Here is an 8,645-nt window from a genome sequence, read left to right as displayed (position 1 = left end):
GCAGAAATACACAAACACACTCATATACTCTTATCTACGAACACCTCCTATTTCTATGGTATATGCTGCTCGGTGCGAAGGTGCAATTGGAAAACGTGCATGCAATTTTGTCGCTTCTTCACCACCGACGCAGTATTTTAACTACCAAAAATATTTTCTTATTATTTCAACCTTTTTCGTATTACAACTGCACTTTGTTCTTCATTATTCCGCTTAGTTAGATTCTCACCCTGCTACAACATTCCCTAATGCACCTTGGCCATTCAAGCATTCGTTCATTCATGAACCCGTTAGCTCTGCGGTGAGTTGGGAATTTTATTTGGATTTTTCTATTTGTCACATCGCACAACAATAAACAACGCAGCACACACATCGCGTTCGACTCAATTGTGTGGCACGTTGCTTCCAGGTAATGGCATTCGGAACGAATTTTTCGGCGTGTGCAACACGTGCAAACAACAATTACTATATGTCTTCACTGCCATTAGTGTTCCAAAAAGTTTTTTCCGTTTTTCTCCTTCATATTTTTATTGTTGTTGCTTTGACATTTGGGTTACTCTGCCCCGTTGAGCGTGTAACTTTTCCGGCCAGAGGTCACAAATTTATTTCAGTTCATTTGCGGCAATTCTATAGGCGCTCGAGCGTTCCAAATATTTCGATTTATTACCCATGCTACACAGGTCCGCTCCACTTCCTTCTTGCCATTGTGAGTGTGGGTTTTGCACCTTAATGGCATGTCGAAGGGGCATTATAAGTCGTTTAGTCCGACAAACATCTCACTCAATCGGACTTAGGCTACTAAAGTATTGAAAACACATGTTTCTAATAATTTGAATTGCTTACCATTGACTTGCGTGACACACGTTTTCGAATTTTTGAATGTCAATATATATAGTATTCCAACTTTCCGGGAGCTGTGCGGTAATGAATACAAATTTGCATCTCTACGTATGAATCGAGGCTTCTACTGTCAGAAAAAAGGGGCTGTAAAATAGAAACCCTATACAATTCTTATCAGACACTTTAATCTTTAGGGCTTGAGCGAGACGTCTCAAAGGTGTGATACAGATATGAATATGCACGGTAACTAACAGCTTGGGTAGGAACAGTACTTGAATATCCACCTGAAATCCCTACCTTCAAAGCAGGCGTGTTAAAGGTGATTCCAACAATCTGTCATATAGTGGTTAGGTAAACCTTCGGAAATTCTTTCCTCGATCATATAATATTCTAGAAGATAATGTAAACTTACAAGTCTCACTTAAGTTGAACGTAGCTCATGCCAGCACAGTCTTCTTAGCAGAAACTCTAAAAATATCACAGTTTAAATCGCCCAAAGCTAATTTTTATGACCACACAAACTGAAATATTAAATCAAGTTATATTTATAAAAGTGATCTGTCAAGACCAAATATCCTTACCATAAGATAAAATTTCTCTACATATAGTAGAAGTGTGAAATACTTCTGACGCAATCGGGGTCGTAAATATTTCCTCAAACTGCAGCGACAGAGATCGACATAAACCCGTTACGGATAGGTTCACTAGAAGTTTATAGAGAATAAGCTCCTGAAGTTGGCCTGAGAATATTTCTTTGTCGCATGTTCCCCACAATTTTTTAAGCATGAAAACATTAATAGTTTTGTAAATTTGCAAGCACTTTTATTAACATTAATTATGTTTTGAACATGTTTAAGCTTACTAACGGCTCAGAGCACACCTTACACTTACACAAACTATATCAATACTGTAGGTTAATATGACTCATTATACAGAATAAAAATCTTTGACGCACTTTAGCATTCCTTATCAAGTTTCAGGCGTGAGTCCTTTGGTATGTCCCTTTAATCTTTGTCCGTTTACAAATTTTTTTTAGTGTTCCGTCATCCAATCGTAATAGCTATACTCCGAGTAAACTGGTTTCGTACGCTTTGACATATTTAATATCGGTGGTATTTTTTTGTGCCATAAGTCACTCAGCCTTTCAGTACACTTAAAACAATTACAAACCAGTGGTGGCAAACAATTGCTGCTAGCGCCAAGTTCGTGGCAAAGCTCGCCTATGTATATTCCTGTAACAAACCATGCAAAGCTCGCAATCTGTGCGGTTTATATTTAAGTCGAATGCGCCTAGCGGGTAAAAATTTTTACAATTATTTATTCGATTTGGAAATTAAGAAAACAAAAATTGTGTTCTCACCATTCGCACACTCCGTGGGATCTACTGAATTGCCGGGCTCACACTCATTGGGCGAAAAAGAAGAGCTTAAAATTATAGAGTAAATAAGTTTTGTAAAATAATTGTCACCGACAAAAATGACTACCAGCAGCCAACTTAACCTAGTTATCCAGTACACATACGTTGTTCTTTGAATGCGTTACAGGTTTTTAATACTGGCCTCTTAATTGAAAAGCGCTGCTTTTTCAACTTTTTCAACAACTGATGTTGCTGCTGCACTAGTGGAGCAGCGTTTGACAACTTTCCTTTTATAGCTCGGTATTGGTCTTAACGCTCTGGCTTTGTGGTCAAATTTGAATTAATTAAAATGTATTACAGATAAAAAAAAAATACTTAATTAATTATACATTTAAACACACTTAGACGTAAAATGAAATTAGTCAACAACACTTATCTGTCATAGCAATAGTGGGAGGAATTATTTAAAGTTTGTAATTTGAATATATCCTTACGAAAATTTTATATATTTAAACTCATCGTTGATACAGGTCTTTGGCATAGGTATTGAAATAAATTTTGACATTGGTATTGGTTAAGTTAATTAAACCAATTGATATTAGTAGAAATTAGGAATTAAAAAAAAAAAAGAAAATGTCTTTCGAAAGCTCTTCGTAGTGCGATACTATAATGTATAAGAAAGCTCTATTTGAATCGGTTGAGCAGAACTTGAAATATCATGTACACTGCTTCTAGAAAAGTAGTTATGAGAAAAACGAGTTTAGAGTTGTTACCGGCTGCGAAACGGTTTTGTCGGCGCGTTACAAAATACGCTGTAATTCGGAAAATAGTTTGAATTCCGAAAAATCCTCTTAGGGGCTTTTTATTGAAGGGTTATACCGTAAAAATAAGCAAAAAAGAAAATAGATTTTTTAAAATTTCTAAACTAGAATACCCCCTTAAAGCACACAAATAACATTTGCTAGAAATGTTTCATCACTACTAAATGAATTGTTTTAATATGTTCATCCCATTGACCTACATCATTGCTTACCCAGAAATCTACGTCTTACACTTCATTGAACTATAAGTAGCGGTCAAGGATAAGATGACGACAATGAAAGTATGGGCAACACAAACCGTTAGTGGTTGAAATTCAAAGCTGATTGAATTATTCAAAAGCCACTAGCAACATTTTGAATAATTAATTAGAAAATTGCATAAATTATTAGTGAGGATGTGAATGAAAACTGCTTGAAAAAGCTATACAAAAAAATGGAGGAAAAAGTATCGAAAGCATATACAGCTAACGAGCTAAAGAAAAGTGTAGAATTACTCAAACGAAAATTACGAAGCTAAGTTTGCAAGAAAGAATATTAAAAATGGCGTCTTATCCCTCATTTGGTTGATTCACCGAGATTGAAATTGATTATGGTGATGGTTTGCGACAAAATGGAACAGAAGCACTGTTCGTATATAATACAGTTATTAGAGAATATTTCCTTAATAATGAATAATAATTTACTTTCTTTGAAAGGAAATCTTTCGGTCCATCCATTAATTGCGGTCCAAACAGCGTGTATCCTGAAAGTTGCTAACATGGCAAGTTAGTCTTTTCACGTAAAGCATTTAAAGTCTTAAGTATTTAATTTTTTATTTTTTTTTTTTTCTCTTTTAATAGGCAGCTTCAGTATAAACTTCAACACTGATTACTGCTTTCCACGCACATTATGTCGCAAGGGTGTGGATGAAGTTTGCCACGATTATAGCGGCAGTAGCTATTGTAAACCGAGCTTATACTGCAACTGTTACCACCGCTGTAGTGAAAATCCCGTTATCTGTCCATTTTTTGGCAACGGTATATTGGATCTGAATACTAAAACTTAGATCAAATATTTTAATGGTATACACAACAAAAATTTTTAGTAGAAAAAATTAAATATTTTTCGATGATCTCTAACATCACTGAAACAAGGTGCTCAATACTGCAGTGATTCCAGCTCTCTACGTAGATGAAACCTAAATACAAGTTTTCTATAGAAGCTATTGTCTGAATAATAAAATGCGGTAAAAAAAAAGTTAAAAATTGTAAATGTGGCAGGTTTTATATTTTTCGGCCTAACAATGTTCGATTTTTCTTCGGATCAAAAATCCGGTAGCTCATTGTATGGAAAGCTCTGCGCAGAATTTGCTCTCAGAATTTAATAGTTATGGAATTAATGATTTGTAATCCCTCAAGAAATTTCGAAAGGTGCTGTTTCAAGAAAAATATTTTTCAAAAAACGCTCATAACCATTATCAAGCTCAATTGATTCACATTCTGCAATAATCAAAACGTAATGTTACCACCAGCAACATTTAAAATCACAAAATGTTAGCACTCGTAAAGTAAAGAATGTTAAAAACAGAGAATGTTAAAAAATATCAAGAATGTTAGTGAATAACATTTTCTCGTTCATGCCGAATAACATTCTCTGAATTAACCAGTCAATGTTAATTTTGTGTTAACAACGGCTGGAATTGTAGTTAACAGTTTTTACTGTTGTCCCATTTCCATAGCATTAAACATAACAGCGGAATGTTAACTTACAATTGGCATTTGCAACTCATGTACTCGTAACAATATTTTCTATTTGCCTCACCAATTTACAGTAAGAGCAACTGAACACTGGCTATGCACCTGTTAATCCAAAACGAATAAAATAATCGACCAGCCAACACTCGAACAAATTGGTCAAAAAGCCAACCGGCCAACTAGCCAGCAAGCCGTCCGACATCAAACGAAACAACAGAAAATTTGACCAGAGAACATAAATACCCTCTCTGTCGCATCCTCTCATCACCTGTGCTCAGCGCTGCGTCAAATATTCGCTTAATATGTGTTGCTTGCCCTTATTCCAATGCCATTTCATTCCGCCGAATTTGCAGGTGTTGTATGTACGCCAGTTTGGGCTGCACATGTCTCTCGATGTTGACGCGATTCAGTGTTGAACGAACTTTTGTTGCCTTCAGTCAATGTGGAGCGTGAGTGTTGCCTACCGTTTAGACGGCGGGTTGTGTACTTACATGCGATCGAAGCTTTGTCGTCATTGTTGTGTTTATCCGTGGCATATGTTTCTCGCTTGGGCTTATTGTTGTTTGTGTGTTTGCTCGCCGGCTTGCTTGTTTGGGCAGGTCTGGAGCAGTGAAGTGAAAACAAGTTTTGCGCCCCAACTTCAATGCGCCCGCCTAGTTGGTAGGTGTTTTGGACTACAATCGTCGTTGTCGTTGTTGTTGTTCGCAGATTGAACGCAACTCGGTTTACCTGCGCCTAGTGGCTCGTTCGTTGCTCTTTCTCTTGCTGCTCCAAACTTGCCAATGCACTGTGTTTATGTTGTTGCAATTGTTTTTGCCGTTATTGCTGCAAATTTGMAATCTGTGCCTTTTCGGTGCGGCTGCCACTGCTATTACTGAGTTTTGTGGTTTTTTCAACAGGTGAATTCAATTGAATGGAAATGTGTCGCATTAGCTTAGTTGTTTTTGATTTTGCCTTAAGTTGGCGGGCCGTAAAATATACCTATTCTTAACCAAATTAATGTGTGTTGTACTTGTGTGGGTGTGCGTGTATTTGTTGGTGCGAAAAGTAATGGGATTAAAGCACTTGGTAATCTGAATAGTGTTTTGGAAGCAATTGTCAACTTGCAAGTTTTGTTCGCGAACAAAAGTGAAAAGGGTTCAAAACAATTGTGCCCGACAAAAAAATGTGATGACAAGACTAAAATATAATATATAACAAAACCAAAACAAAGAAGATAGAAAATTAATGCAAACACAATTTAATTAGTGAAGAGAGAATTTCGCATGGTAAGCAATTTAAACAATGAGGTTGAGGATAAAATCAAAAATTTAAAATTTGTAATTTTTGTTTTGAGTGTCATGGTTTGAAAAAGTTTGATTTCAGAACGTGTTAAAAATATGTGGATTGGAAATTTAAGACTAAATAACACGCAGTATTCATTTCATTGTATAAAAAAATGAAGTCAACGCCAAACTTTATAATTTTTGCAAAACGATCATTTTAACTTATAAGCAAGTATTAATTATTTTTTATGTGTGAAACCGGTAAAACTAAATCCATTGCATAATACGCATTAGATTGTCTATATAATTATTATGAATGATTATTAAACCTATACTCAAAAAAAAAAATTTCTCAAACTAAAGTAAAGTGAATTAATGCGCCAAGTAAATTGCAAACCATAAATAAAAAATAAAAGTTTATAAAGTAAAAGTTAAAAAGTAAAAAATATTTAAAAAAAAATATATAAAGAGAAAAATTAATAAAATATAAGAAATTAAAAAATAAAAATGTATAAAAATTTGTGTGATTGCATTTAAAAAAAATTTGAATAATGTAGTTAATAAATTTAAAAGTAAAAGATATTAAAATAAAATCTACAAAAAAATTTGTTTTATTGCAATTAAAAAACTTTACTAAATATTTTTCGTTATGAGCACAAAAACGATACAAAAAAAATTGCGTTCATTCCGCATAAATAATGATTGACTAAAGCTTACAACTTCTAGTGTCTGCAATAATATTAGTGATTGTGGAAAAAAAAAATATTTTTTAAATAATACTTTATATACTTATAATTTATAGTTTATACATTTACATTGTAATCAACGCAATAACAAAAGAACTTTCGTGAAATTAATAATAAAAACAAAACAAAATGTATGATTGGAATGTAGACATACCACTTCAAAATAAAAATTAAAAAATTTTACCAATAAAATTATTTTATCAATAAAATTATTTTATCAATAAAATTATTTTCCTACTCCTATAGTATTAAAATTTTAAATAATTTATGTCATCAAACTAAACGCTGCACGCTAATGACATATGCATATATGCTGCAAGGTGGTCGAGACACTGTCATGGCCGCAGGTCGCTGCATGTCGCCGTTTCGTTGGCGACTGGATGTTGGCTTGTGGCAGGCAAGGCAAGGTATTTGCTGTTGCATGTGTGCGCTTGTCAAGTGTGCGAAAACAACACCACAACAGCAAAAAAGTCAATAAAACCATTATTGAACAAATTGTCGCTTCTTCTTCATCTTATCTGCACCGACCAGTATTTGCTTGTAGGACTCCTTTTTTTGTTGTTTTTTGTGTCACAACCATTGTCGCGTGCACTGTATTATCATCTACTTGCCTTGTTTTTCTTTCAACCGTCATTTTTCTTGCGCTGCCGGCTGTTGCAACCTCATTTCCTTCGGCAACCAGCTTCATGCGGCGGCCAAAAGCATAGCAAAAACAGCTGTGGTTGCCACAGGCTGCCAAATACATACACACGTATATTCAAACCCCATAAATAATGCAAAGCCACACTGTCTCAACGCCGCAGCAAAACTATCTTTGTTGTCTCGTCTTTTTCCACCACCCCCACTTAACACTGCTGGCGCGCTGTCAATTTGTTGCAGAAGTTGCCTGACAACTTTTACTTAACCGCAGTCAATAGTTTGTCAATTTTTATTGCAATTTTTTTTTTATTCGTTTATTTTTTGGTTCTTAGTTATTTTGCCTTTTGCTTTATGCCTCATACTCGCGTCAAACGCTGACAACAAGTTCGTGGAATTTATTTTGGCTGTTGCAAACTTTGTTATATTCGGCGCTCTCATAGTTTACTTCGATACAGCCACACCGCGTGGGTGTCTGTCTGTCACACATTAAAGAAATTCAAATTTCCATTAGAAGTGGAAAATATTGATTTTCATGGAAATGTGGATTTTCGTCTTCACTCTTGCTTGAAGAAAAGTGAAATTTGTTATATATAAATGTGAAATATTTTTTTTTCTTCTTGTTATGGTGGCTGTTGTTGCATTATGTTACACAACTGTGCAAATAGCCAAATCCATTTTCGCGCACAACGCGACGCTCATTTTCGCAACGACTCAATTTTTCAAATTGTGGTAATTAAAATTTTGGTGAAAATATTTTATTTTTCTAGAATTGTGCTTTCTGTCAGCGTTTCTATTTGCTGCATATAGAGAAATAATAAATTTTTTAAACATTTATTGTATTTGCAATTTTCGAACTTAATTTCTTTGAAACCAAGCTGATAAAAAAGTTTGCTGTACCCAATTTAGAGCAGTCCTAGAATGAAAGTCTAAATAAGGCGAATTTTGTGAATTTAACTAATAAACAACAATGTCAGTTCTGTAAATTTACGGCATATTTTAGTATTTTTTAAGAGTACCAAGTAAAAGTTCTGAAGATGAGTATTACATGTGATCTCCAAAAGCGCTTAAATAAATACTGTTTCCGAGGAATAAATTTAAAACGGTCTTTAAGGTTATTTAAGGCTCTATAGCTGCACCCCACGATCCTGGGATAGTTACATATGATAATTATTCTTAATTTATATATTCTAATATAATTTTATGACGAGAACAATTTTTTCATAAATTGGTTTTAGTAAAGACAT

At 34.5% G+C, this 8,645-nt stretch overlaps 1 long non-coding RNA gene across 1 annotated transcript in view; it reads left to right on the top strand.

Moving 5' to 3' along the window:
- Positions 1-5,178: 5,178 nt before the first annotated feature.
- LOC108977390 overlaps positions 5,179-8,645 on the top strand; it is a 60,906-nt gene continuing 57,439 nt past the window's right edge. The window contains exon 1 of the long non-coding RNA XR_001994030.1: positions 5,179-5,650. This is a non-coding gene — a long non-coding RNA (uncharacterized LOC108977390). The remainder of the gene's footprint in view (positions 5,651-8,645) is intronic.

Source organism: Bactrocera latifrons, unplaced genomic scaffold, assembly GCF_001853355.1.
Source record: "Bactrocera latifrons isolate USDA-ARS-PBARC rearing strain unplaced genomic scaffold, ASM185335v1 scaffold_88, whole genome shotgun sequence".
NCBI classification, from domain to species: domain Eukaryota; kingdom Metazoa; phylum Arthropoda; class Insecta; order Diptera; family Tephritidae; genus Bactrocera; species Bactrocera latifrons.
Note: the sequence above shows the minus strand (reverse complement) of the source record. Positions and strands in the feature narration are given on the sequence as shown.